General features: G+C 39.8%; 1 long non-coding RNA gene across 1 annotated transcript; it reads left to right on the top strand.

Annotated features, from left to right (window-relative positions):
* Positions 1-308: 308 nt before the first annotated feature.
* LOC104915335 lies at positions 309-10,318 on the top strand. Its single transcript, XR_796331.3, has 3 exons — positions 309-405; positions 5,169-5,293; positions 8,615-10,318. It is a non-coding gene; the product is annotated as an uncharacterized LOC104915335 (long non-coding RNA).
* The last annotated feature ends 2,112 nt before the right edge of the window (positions 10,319-12,430 follow it).

The raw sequence follows: 12,430 nt of genomic DNA, 5'->3' as shown, positions 1-12,430 counted from the left end.
AGAATTGAAAAATGAGTAGTGAAAGGAAGACAACTGAAAAATGAGTATATTCTGCTGTTAGTGTAGCAGAAGTCCATATTTTTATATGCTAAAGAAGAAATTTTACTGACATCAGTCATAACAATGAGAAATTCATCTCATGCAGTTCTTCCTCTTTTGCCCTTAGTTATCTACCAGCAAAACCTTATACTTAAGTAATATAGATACTTCCAAAGATGAATGTAGTTAAAAAGCATTCTTCTTTTGCATATATATATTTTTTTTTGGTGCTTTTTTTTTCCTGTCTGAACTAATCTTCATCTGAAGATTATCAGAGGAGAAGGAGACCAGGACTATCAGTGGACAGGGACAAGATTCTCAGTGACAAAGGACTTAAGTCTGATCAAGTCTGTCAAGCTTTGTTACGTGAGTTCTGCAAACATCACGATATTCAGAATAATTGTGCTCCAGCTCTTTCCCTGCAGCTACACTAAGCATGTTTGTTTTAATATGAATGTCCAGTATCACTAAGGAAAGCAGGGAAAAAAAAATGTTTGTTTTAATGAAAGCTCTAGTTGTGTAGGCATCTATATAATGAAGGGATTTTCTTCACGTTTCTTCATTCAAGAAATAGAAGCTGCTGTTGTCCATCAGGTTGCAATTCCATTAGCTGCCCTTTCCTCCCTGTGTATTTTGAAGTAATTTATAAAAGTCCAGAAGAAAGACAGTTTTGTGACTGCAGTTGATTCTCTCCAGGGTTACAGACAGTTGTCATGGGTCAAAGCCCGTGGTGTTTGAATGCATGTTGCACTGAATGGCTTTGTTTTTAGGTGGGTTTGCTCACTGTCTTGTAGAGATCATGAACCATATCAGTGTTGGTGTCATGGTGTCCAGCAGCAAGGGGAAGTCATCCTTTAGTGCAAGAAATAGCCCTGCATTCAAGGAATCTACAAAGCTTATACAAGACTTGAGCTGACAGAAGCCACTCATTGGCAAGAGAGTTCTACACTAACGTTTTTAAAGCAATTGCTTGCTCAAGAAAGGGAATGCTATATACTTCTACTTCCAAAAGCTTCACGTGTGCAGTAATACAGCAGCAAATATACTTCAGAACTTGTGCTCGCTATGAGAATTTTCTTTTGCTCTAACTCGCAACTTGTGATTTGTTGCCTATTGCCTGTCATAATTTGCAGTGTGTTTTCTGGTGGGTTCAATGAGGTTGACTGAGCATGTGCAACAAGAGTACTTGTTTAGTATGTTTTGTGGTTTAAATCAGCACAAACTCTCTCCCTAGCTTTTCCCTGGCTTTGGCGAGGCAGTAAGAGATCATCACAGGACAAGTTCCAGAGGTAGCTTCCATGAAGAGGATACAGATACAATATTACACTAAAATTGGTATTAAAAAGAAAGAAAGAAGGCTTTTACAAATAACAAGAGACCAGGGAACCATATGAAAACAATCTACATCGTTAGCTTTCATAAACAAGCACTTGAGAATTTCATCCCTTTATTCTGAACCTTTCTGTGACTTTTGCTGTATTGCCTCTGTCAAGCTACTGGGATACTTTTATTATCACAAATTAAAACGCCATTAACCTTTCACTTCACTCATAGATAGGCAGGGATTAATATGGATTATGGGCAGAAAAGTAAAGAAGGAAAATGAAAAGGGAATATGCAGATTATCTTCCTATGAAATAACTGAAAGGCAGATTGAGTCCTGAGGTCTAGATTAATCTTGACAGCCTGAATTTTGACAAAAGATTTCCATGTACTTACTTAGCTGAAACAAGCCTACCTAATCAAAAGATTTTTAAAGAATGTGTACTTTGCTTAAATTCCTTCCTAGATATCTTTTTCTTTGATGAAATAATCCTCAGAAGTGTTTATCTGTGGGCTTCTAAAAGAATGAAGCCTTTGAATTACAGTGGTTTGTCTTCCATATCTGATGAACTGGAGAACAGAGATGTGCTACCTAAAGCCATACACGTAAGATAAAATAATCAAGCCACAGGCAGGAACCTGGATTTAGAGAAGCTGTGAGCACTGAAATATGCAGTGCTTTAACAATCTCCTAAGCATATGATTTCCTGAAATTTCCAGAAACTGCAAGCAAAAATAGTAAGAAAAAATATTTTCAGCTCAGGCATTTGCACGTTCTGTATTTAACTTGTAATGGAACAAGACATTGTAAAATACTTTGCAGTGTGATGTACAACTTTATTTTTCTCTTTTATGCCATCAGAATAATTTGAGGTGTCTGAGAGTTTGTCTTTCTAGCAACCCATGATGTTTTTTTAAGTAAACGATCTTGTGCTCTACCTGTGAAATGAAAGAATATTCCTAATACTTCTTGCAGTCAAACGATGCATTTTGACCCCAGCCAACCTTACCTAATTTAAAGCATGCGTCTGCTACGTATAAATGGAGAAAGCATTCATCCTGTGATCTTTGGTCTCACCAAAGAAATGCAGATGTTCTCTGTTGCTCACTCTAGCTGCATACTGTAAGTAGATGTGTGTCAGGAGGCCTTAAGTAAGACAAAATGTTGATCAGTGCAGTGTTCTTTGAAAGCAATCAAACGTTTTATAGACAAAAGCCCTATTTGGCTGTTTGGCACAAGCATACAGAACAGTTCTCAGCCAAGAGATAAATAAGCTAGGAATCCCAGGGAGAGTAACTAGGAGTTACCTGGTTATTTTCTTTTGTCTCTCACTGCTCTGCAGTCCCTGTGTATCTCACTAATTCATAAGATGGGCAAAATGTTAAACCATGCTCCTGAATGCAAGTATATATCACAGAGAAAGAACAATAGCCAACAATTTCACCAGGCTTAATGAGCACCGGTATGTGAAAGGGCAAAAACTTTGCTATATAGCTGAGCGTATTCTCTTTTTCACACTTTATCTCCTGTTATCCGAGCCTGTCATATTCACAACCATTTGCCCTGCTCCATCAATTCCGAGTCATTGCTGTCAGCTCTGTTCCATAAAAGCTTCTGCCACAAAGGTTTCATGCGTTTGATTCCATCTGGGTTTCTACATACTCAGTTGTTGTTCAGGTCACTGTATCTCACCTCCAGCATAGCTAATTCCCTCGGGTGCTGGATGCCTCTCTGTGGTGGTCCGCTTGCCAGGGTGTCATACAGCATCTCCTTGAAGGGAATATATGTACATTCCCTCGTGCCTGACATGAGCTCTCTTCAGAATCTGAGGCCTTGTACCTCTTTTCCAGTCACTTTGTCAATGATCTTTTCCCTAGCAATGTATCCCAGATTTTCAGCTTCAAGCTGCCCGCTCCCATTCTCCTTCCCATTGCCTCCTAGGAGAAACTTGATGTTACCCAATTAGCTAGCTTCTCTTTCTGTTGTTTCATCATTCAGAGGCCGTTATCAGTGAGGTACAGGATTCTGTGAAAACAGGATAGTCTTGCTTTGCTAACAGACTGGCCTACATTGCCCGCAAGAAGTTTTTCATTCTACACATATTTCTGAGAAACTTGTTATTGCGGGCTCACTGGCTGATGACTTTGGGATGATGCCTCTGCAAACCTTGGAGTCATAACAGAATCACAGAATCATAGAATGGCTTGGGTTGGAAGGGACCCCCAGGATCATCAAGTTCCAACCCGCAGTAATAGGAATGCTCTTTGTTGAGGTAGTACAGAGATTCTGTACTACAACCTGTGAGCACGCTCACCCCTATCCCCATCCATTCTATGGCACTGCTGGGCCTTGGGCTAGAACTTAACTCCTTGACGCAGAGCGGTGATCAATCTTCTTCTTTTTCTTTCTTTTCATCTCTCTGCCTGTCTCATTTTTTGTCCTTTTCTCTCCATTGCTCTTTTGGTTCTTTTTTTCTTGTAAAGTTCTTAAGCAACTGCAAGACGTCTTTTGGTCTCTGAAGGTCGTATAGATTAGCTGCAGAGTTCATGACAGAGTGGAAGTGTTAGAGTACTAATATGTGGGGGATAACTGCAGAATGCAGATTCTCATTAAAATTGATAATTACGTGCAGACTTCTGTCTACTGTTTTACCTTAATCTAACCAGGGGTGTTTGAGAATCTGGTCAGCCCTTCCCCTCTCTTACAGGCAGGATGTGATAGCTGTGTTTTAAAGAAATGCAAAGGAAACTAGCCGTGACAAACTCTTAACAAAAATGTAATATGTCTAATCATGTATATGTTTCTTCCACAAAAATATTTTTATAATCAAAGTAGTTTAACTTATAAAACTGCTGGCACACCCTTTGTTTCATATGCCAGATTTCTTGCTTGAATTAATTTATAGAGGCTGTTGTACTGTATACTGAAAACAGTAATACTGAGCATATTGCACAACTGCAGCTGCAGTGCCCTCCCATGATTAAATTTGAAAAGCACATTGCCATCCTTTATCCTATTCCCAGTAAGTTTCTGACATAAATTAAATGTTTTTCAGTTTAAATATCTCACTGATGAGAGCAGCAGAGGTGAGCAGAAAATAATTTATTAGGCAAATGTGAGAAATATGATTGTTTGCTGAGTTTTACCTGTGATAGCACTGACTCCTGACAGTAGGCATTTCTGCAGAGCCTTAAATATTTAAGAGATGCAACTCCCTTTTGCCCTATCCAGTCAGTAAAGTAAGAATAAATGTAAAAGCAGACAAATTGCCTTCAGGAGAAAACTTGAATTTGCTTCCTTTTTTCTCCTTACCAAAATCTCTGTGATTGTTTTGTGGAAGTTTATCCTATTTTGAAGCCAAGTAAAATCACAGGAAGACTCATGATTTCCATTTGCCTTAAGGATTTTTAACATTTTCCTAGCAAACAAGAAATAGGTGGATTGTTTAATTCACTGTTCCGTGGCAAGAGTATTGCAGATACCTGCCCATCTTAGTGACAGGAAGTCTGCCAGGACTGATGTAATGACTAGTAGAGCTTAAATAGTTTATTCACTTTGTAACTCAACTCCATAGCTGAGCAACGGAGCAAAAATTCTCTAGCTTGAAGTGATGCTGCAAACTTTCCTGAAGTGAGGTAAAAAATGATTACAGTTCATGACATTGGCCACATAGCCCAGTAATGAGCTGTGTATCGGTAATCTTAATTGTTGCAAGGGAATTTCTGCTTCCTTTCTCAGGTTGCATGAAGTACAGATATTTTTCAATGCCAGATGCAATAAACCACTATGTCACCATGTTCCACAGAGCATAATGGCACGACGGTTCATGCAGAAGAGTACAGCATGCGAAGGAGAATGTGGAGCCTCTGTCTGAGATCACCAATCTGCCGCTTTGTGAAGGAGCTGTGGTGGTGTGGTGGCTTTACATTGGTAAGTAACTGTACTCCAAGACGCCATTCTCTCATCTAACGTCCTCCAAAGGGTGGGGGGAGAAAATACAATAAAAGCATAAAAAATGCGTAATACCTTCCAGGATAGGTCAGGACTTTTCGTCAGGCCTGTGAATGCATATCAGAGTCAAGATGGTTTTATATTTAACATCTGATAGTCAGAAAACGAATAATAACTATTTCATACAGCATCTCACTATAGTTTCTCCTTTTGAGCATGCCAGCTTAAGGACACAAGTTCTCCAGATTTTCTAGAATGTAGTTGCCCTTTGACACTCAGAAACCTATGAAATAGCTGGACTGCATTAACTGTATATTAAAATAAAACAGCGGTGCTGTCAGCACCATTATTTTTAGCAGAATTAGTCCCCTAGAAGGTTAATGCCTTGTGTAAGATTTGCAAACGCTTCTGAATATTCAGACTCCTAGGATGCCGGAGGTGATTTAGAGGTTAGCTTATCTTGCACTGCACAATACATTTACAAAGAAATGCAAATATTTCATTGTGTTCAATAGTGAATGAACATATGTACTGTATTCTTACTGTGTCAAAATGAAATTGAATAATTTACTTCAGAGCTCTGGTGCTCTCTATTAGACATTAGTGAAAGACAGTTTGGAAGTAAATGAGATGAGAAATGATAATGTAAGATTATTTAAATTCCATTTAAGTGGCAATTGTATTTACCAATACAGAAAAATTATTTCAGCTATGCAGGGAATGGTAATTTAATATATACGCTATATGGACTACTATGTTAGGATTCAACAGAGTTATGCCAATGTTGTTGGCATTGTAAAAGTTATTTCTATTACTGTGATATCACTGTTCCCTTGTTAATAAGAGTAGATCCATTCAACGTACGCTCTGCACAAGAACCAGTGCAAATGACCTGCAGTGAATGTGAAGCTGGATGTAAAAGATCTGATGTACTTTACTGCTGTACCAAGAGCAAGAGGGAAATAGGAACTTAGTTATATCTCAGTCATAATTTAATCGTAAATTAATAGTTGGACAAAATTCAGTTGTCAAGAGACATAATTTACATCAAAGACCCAGTACAGCATTCTCCAAAACATTTTTTCTCCTGTACTTGTTACAAATTAGCACACAGAAGACAATTAAGGCCAGATTTTTGAGGCACATTGTACTGTTGAATAGGAGAGAAGTATAGCTGGAGCATCTTATTTCAACGTCAAGCCACTTTTGAGCACTGTGGGTCTGCCTTTCTTTGCCTTCCTCCTCTGCATTTTATGACTAGTGTAGACTTAATGTCTTACATCCATTTCGTTTTGGCCTATTTCCGTTTACCTTTACTGTTTAAGTTTAGAGGGAAGTCATTGGCAGAGGAACTCCTACTATGAAATGATTCCTTAATGGGCCTGGTTGTTAAAATATTTATTTTTAAAGAGGATAATTCTGTTTTCATATACAGTCTGATACCTGCACTGGTGTTTCTGCAGGAAGACGTATTTGGCTTTATTAGAAAGAAATAGCAAAATAAATTGCCTATATTATACAGCATCAACATGTGACTCAATGGAACTATTATGAGGTTCAAGATGCAGCCCTCAGATGTGCCCTGTGTTTTGGGACAGAAAAGGAATAATCCTTCTGGATTTCTTGAAACCCAGATCAGCTCTGACCCCTACATCATGATGCTGACTAAGCTGAAGGCTAAAATGTCCAGAGTCAGCCATGAGAAGAATACAGTCTTTCTCTTGCAACACGATAATGCCCGGCCTCCTACCAATTTGAAGATCATGGAGTACATTGCCAGTGTTGGATGGACTGTCCCTCCACACCCACCATCTAGTCAGGATTCTGACCTCCATCTGTTTGGGCTGATGAAAGATGTACTGCATGGGCAACATTTTCCTTGCAACAATGCCATGATAGCAGTTTGAAATAGAGTCACCTACACTGGTACAGATTTTGACGAGCGCAACATGAAGGCTCTTGTTCATTGCTGGTGAAAACATATAGCTAATGGTGTGACTATGTTGAAAAATGTATTGTTTTGTAGGTGAGAATTTTCTCTATCAAATAGCGTTGTTGCAGTCTGTTTGTCTGCTTTGTTTTCCATGGAAATAATTAGAAGGCATTACTTTTGGAGCAAGCTAGAGAGAGCAGAGCTAGATTGTTCTGAAGATGTATGCTACTCTCTTTACAGTAATAGGTGGGGGGAAAGTAGAGGATCCTGAACAAAGTTTGTCCACCTTGATTTTGTTTCTCCATTCGTTCCTTCCTGAGAAACTGCTCTGGAACATTTTTATTAACACACTTATACACCTTGATTCTATAAAAGTAACATTTTAATAGCTAGGAGACAGAATACTGTTAAGAACAGCTGCATATTTGTTGGATAAGCAACAAAGCCAGGCACACAAGGTCGAGGAGGTTCCTGCAGTGCACAGAAGATGACTTTCTGATGCAGGTGCAGGAGGTGCCAACAAGGAGAGGTGCTGCTGAACCAACCAGGAAGGCCTGGCTGGGGATGTGAGGGTTGGGGGCAGCTTGGAATGCAGTGATCATGAGATGGTGGAATTCAGGACCTTGTGTGGAAGAGGCAAAGCAATTGGTACAGTTGCTACCTTGGGCTTCAGAAGAGATAACTTTGACCTCTTCAAGAACGTACTTAGGGGTATCCTATGGGCTAGAGCATTGAAAGGGAAAGGGTACCAGAAGAGCTGGTCAGCACTTAAACATCACTTCTTCCAAACTCAAGATCGATGCATCCCTCTGAGTGTGAAAGCAGGGAAAGGTGGAAGGAGACCTGCGTGGATGAGCAAGGAGCTCATGGATAAATTCGAAGGGAAAGGTCCATGAAATGTGGAAAATGGGCCTGTCCACCTGGGAAGAACATAGGAATGTTGTCAGGGCCTGCAGGGATGCAGTGAGGAAGGCCAAGGCCTACTTGGAATTAAATTTGGAGGCTAGGGATTACAGGAAAGGCTTTTATTAAATATACGAATAGTAAAAGGAGGACTAGGGAAAACATGGGTCACCTACTGAATTAGGTGGGTGCCCTGGTAGGAGGTGGAAAAAAGCAGAGATACTTGATGAGGTCTTTGCTTCAGTCTCTCTACATTGCCCCTTGAGAATCCCAAGCCCTCTAAGAGAGGGTTTAGGAGACAGTCTGGGGAATGGAAGACCTCCCCTTGGTCAAGGTGGATCTGAGCAGAGAGCATCTTGCCAAAATCAACTCACACACATCTGAGAGCCCCAAAGAGGAGCAGCTACACGTGCTCAGGGAGCTGGCAGAAGTGATTGCTGATAACTCTCTGTTATCTTTGAAAGGTCTCGGAGAATGGGAGAGGTCCCTGAAGACTGGAGGACAGCCAGCGTCACATCAACCTTCAGAAAGGGCAAGAAGGACAATGTAATGTTAGGCATTTCCTGGTTTTGTCATCACAGGTGGAATACAGCAGTAGAACTCTCTAAAGCCTCGGAGCAGAAGTAAAAATTCTACTTAAAAGCTCTTCTGACAGAAGTGTACTTGAGCCAACACGAATTTACTGTTCATTCTAGAATGATAACACTAGTGTTTGTTTTCCCCCACTCTATGATAATATTTGAATAGAAAGTTTAAAAACAAATGTCTCTTATTTCAAATAAAACAACTTTATAGGCTCTTTATGTAAGCAGCTCTTACTACTCAAAGAAGATAGAATGTAGTAAGATCTGATTGCAATAGGAGATGGTTTAAATTATTGCTACTAATGTTTAATGTAAAATAAAAAACTTCTTATGATTTGAGCAGAAGAAAGCCAACAGTTTCTCAGCTAACGTTTTGGCAATAAATATGTATGATGTCAAAGAAATACAGAAAAAAAAGCCAACAGGTGTACAAACTGGAGGAAATAAGAAAAAAAAAAGGAAGGAAGAACAGCACCTTCTGAATGAAGGGATGAAATTCATCCTTTTCTGTAAGTGGATAACTCTTTCATAATGATACCAAGAAGTCAAAAGTTGGGATTTATTCATGAATTACAGAGATTGGAGGGGGAAAAAACAACAAAAAAAAACCAGAAAAGCAAACAAACAAAAGCCTATCAGCCCACAGACTGGAATATGTCTTGGGGAAACATTTAAAATGATTAGAATTTGCAAGCATTTGGGTCAGCTGTTACATGGACTAATCTGCCAACAAAGGCAGCACCACTGCTACCAGTGGGAAGCAAAGCTTGCTGTTTCTAACACAAACCAAGGTCTGTATTTAATGCAGTAATGAGCTGCAAGCTGCGACCTCTGAATAATGATTCCAGCTGTCCCTGCACGGGCCTCTAGAGCAAGGCTGGTTTTTTCCTTAACTGCTAATCCTGCCAATGGAGGACTCCCACACCACAGATCCACCACAGCCTGCCCAGAGCTGAGGCACTGCCCCTTGCTGGGAGAGTTGTGCCCTCTCTTGCAGTCTGTTTGTACAGCTCCTGCCTCGCTGTCCTCCAGCCCTGAGGGACCTTAGACATCTGTACAAACTGCAGCTCTTCCTGAAATGGAACTTTTTGCCTTGCCAGTTTATTCTATCGGAACAGAGAAAAGAGAAGAAAAAATGATCAAATAGGAACTCACAGAATCACTGTGATTGGAAGGGACCTCTGGGAAACATCCAGCCCAACTGCGCACTACAGCAGGTTCCCTGCAGCGGGCTGCCCAACAAAGCATCCGGGTAGGTTCTGAGTGTCCCCAGAGAGACATTCGTGGGTTCGTGTGCTGTTTTAACTGAAAACTGGGCTTGCAAAATGAAACAGACATGTCTATTTTCTCATTTCCTGTGTCCAAGAGATGTTTTGGATAAAAGAGAACTTAAACCTAACAGTTTGCTTTATTCTTATAAGTGATTAACTTTGAACAGAAAAGTAGAAATTTTGAAGGTGAAAAATAGTTGCTTTTATGAACTAAATGCTTTCAGAGGCACCGATTTGTGTCATGCTGCTGTAGTAAATATAATGTTTGCGTGTTTTTCATGCTTTTCAAAATATACTAATAAATGAATCATTATGCAGATGTTCACTACTATAGTTACACAGTGATTTTGTCTTAATTATGTAGCTTCTTTTCAAGCTGATTGCAACAGTCTATATGTCACTCATCTGTTTAGTAGCTCCACAAACATCACACTGATTATTTGCAACAACTGTGCGCCTGCAGGTATCGTTCCAAACTGGCCTTGTTTTGTTCTATTTACTTTTATGTCAGAGTGTTGGCCAACCTTACGAGGTTTCTGACTTAAAATACTAAGCATACTTGAACTCACGTGAGGATCCTACCTTTCTCTTCAGGAAGGCTGCATGGACTGCTATGGCACATGCTTAGTGATTTAGCATGATCTGACCTCTACAGGTCTCCCTGCTCCTGAGCAGATTGGCATCACTGTGCAGAACAGATGGGCCATACCATTGCACTTCTCATGCAAACAGAAGATGTTCAGCACCCTATTCAGATTCAAGCTCTGAAAATAAGCCTCCCACTTCTCTACCCCTCTGCACTCACACAAATCCCCACATAGGAAACAGACCAAATGAATGGAAATCTGGGACGTGCAGCAGCCTCAAATTTATGAGCAAGTACATAACTGTCTATGGTACTCATTATTAGTCTGCCTGCTGTTGTCTTACCAACATAGTTCTAAATAAACAGTCTTGAGCAGAATGGTTCCCTTAAACATCGTCTGTTCTGCCATAAAATGAACCAAAGCAAGATGACATCCTTAAAGAAGAACTGGAGTGATCAGTTCCTCTACTTTCACATTTATGATAATTACACGGAATATTTTTGCAATAGTTTACTAGAGTGTAGCAAAATGCTAAGAAAACATCATTAAATAACAGAATATTATTGAGATTGCTGTCTAAGGTCTCCTTGCCAGTATGAATTGTTTCATGGTTACACGGGTAAATAGTGTAAACTGGAATCCAAGAGGGCATATCAGTAAAGAAGTATTATAAATGGTGTACTCCCCAGAGAGGAGTTTTATAATAATCACCTACTGAATTATTTTTAAACAGAAGAAGCTGTTTCAGTTCTAGAGCTAAGTAATTATTAGTTTGATAACAGATCTGTTAGCTGAAATGGGTTGTTCTGATAAACTTCTGTTCCTTTCCATGCTCAAATGTGTGCTTGTCACGACCTAACACAAACTCTCTATTTATGTTTTACAGTAAAGTAGCCTCATAAAATATCCCAAGCTGAAGGACCCACGGTATCATCAAGCTCAGCCTCCGGCTCCACACAGAACTGGAATGGTTTTGTAATTTTGTTCTCGGTATTCCGCGCCATAACATCACGTAAAGCACGGGGAATTAAAGAGTTAATACTCCAGTTCTGTGGACTGACAACTTTCCAGATATCTGGCTCTCAGAAGAGAAGAGCTACGTAGCCCAGAGGACTTTGTATTCAGAGGGGAAAATGAGACCCCAAGGGATGGGGCTCGCTGTGTCTCGCTGCCTGGCAGTGTGTGTGTGTAGCAGTGTGAGCCTTCAGCTCAGAGTCAGACCTTTGGTGCTGGACACTCTCTCTCACTTTATTGGATTTATTAGCCTCAATTCCAATTACATTGTGTTATATTGTGTTATCTTGTATTCCGACACCATATTTAGTCAATTAACCTTCCTCCTCAGATCGGGCCTCTCCTCCAGTCTGCACGGCATCTTTAACAAAACATTCACAAACATCACACAGTTGGAACTTATGGTTATCCACGGGGTCCTACTGAAAAAGAATTCAAAATCTATCAGGTGCGAGTGATACAGGAAAAGAGAGAGCACTCACAAGTGTGTCTGTACAATCTACTTTCTTGGGGAAGCCAAAATAAACATAAACCACATGCATTAGACTCTGAAATGCACTTGCATTTCCTATTCCTCATAATAAATAAATAACCTAGGAGATTTTTATAAAGATGAACAAAACCTTAGACATAGTTTAGCCACGTGTTTATGAATCTTAATATAGCTTACTAACTACAGTATTCTTTTGAGTACAGAAAAAAAAAAAGCCTCAAAACTTTTCCAGGGGTCATTCTTTCAACACTCTGTATTATAATGTAATAATGATAATCACAGAATTATAGGGGTTGGAAGGGACCTCTAGAGATCATCGAGACCAACCCCC

This window comes from Meleagris gallopavo, chromosome Z, assembly GCF_000146605.3.
Source record: "Meleagris gallopavo isolate NT-WF06-2002-E0010 breed Aviagen turkey brand Nicholas breeding stock chromosome Z, Turkey_5.1, whole genome shotgun sequence".
Classification (NCBI taxonomy): domain Eukaryota; kingdom Metazoa; phylum Chordata; class Aves; order Galliformes; family Phasianidae; genus Meleagris; species Meleagris gallopavo.
Note: the sequence above shows the minus strand (reverse complement) of the source record. Positions and strands in the feature narration are given on the sequence as shown.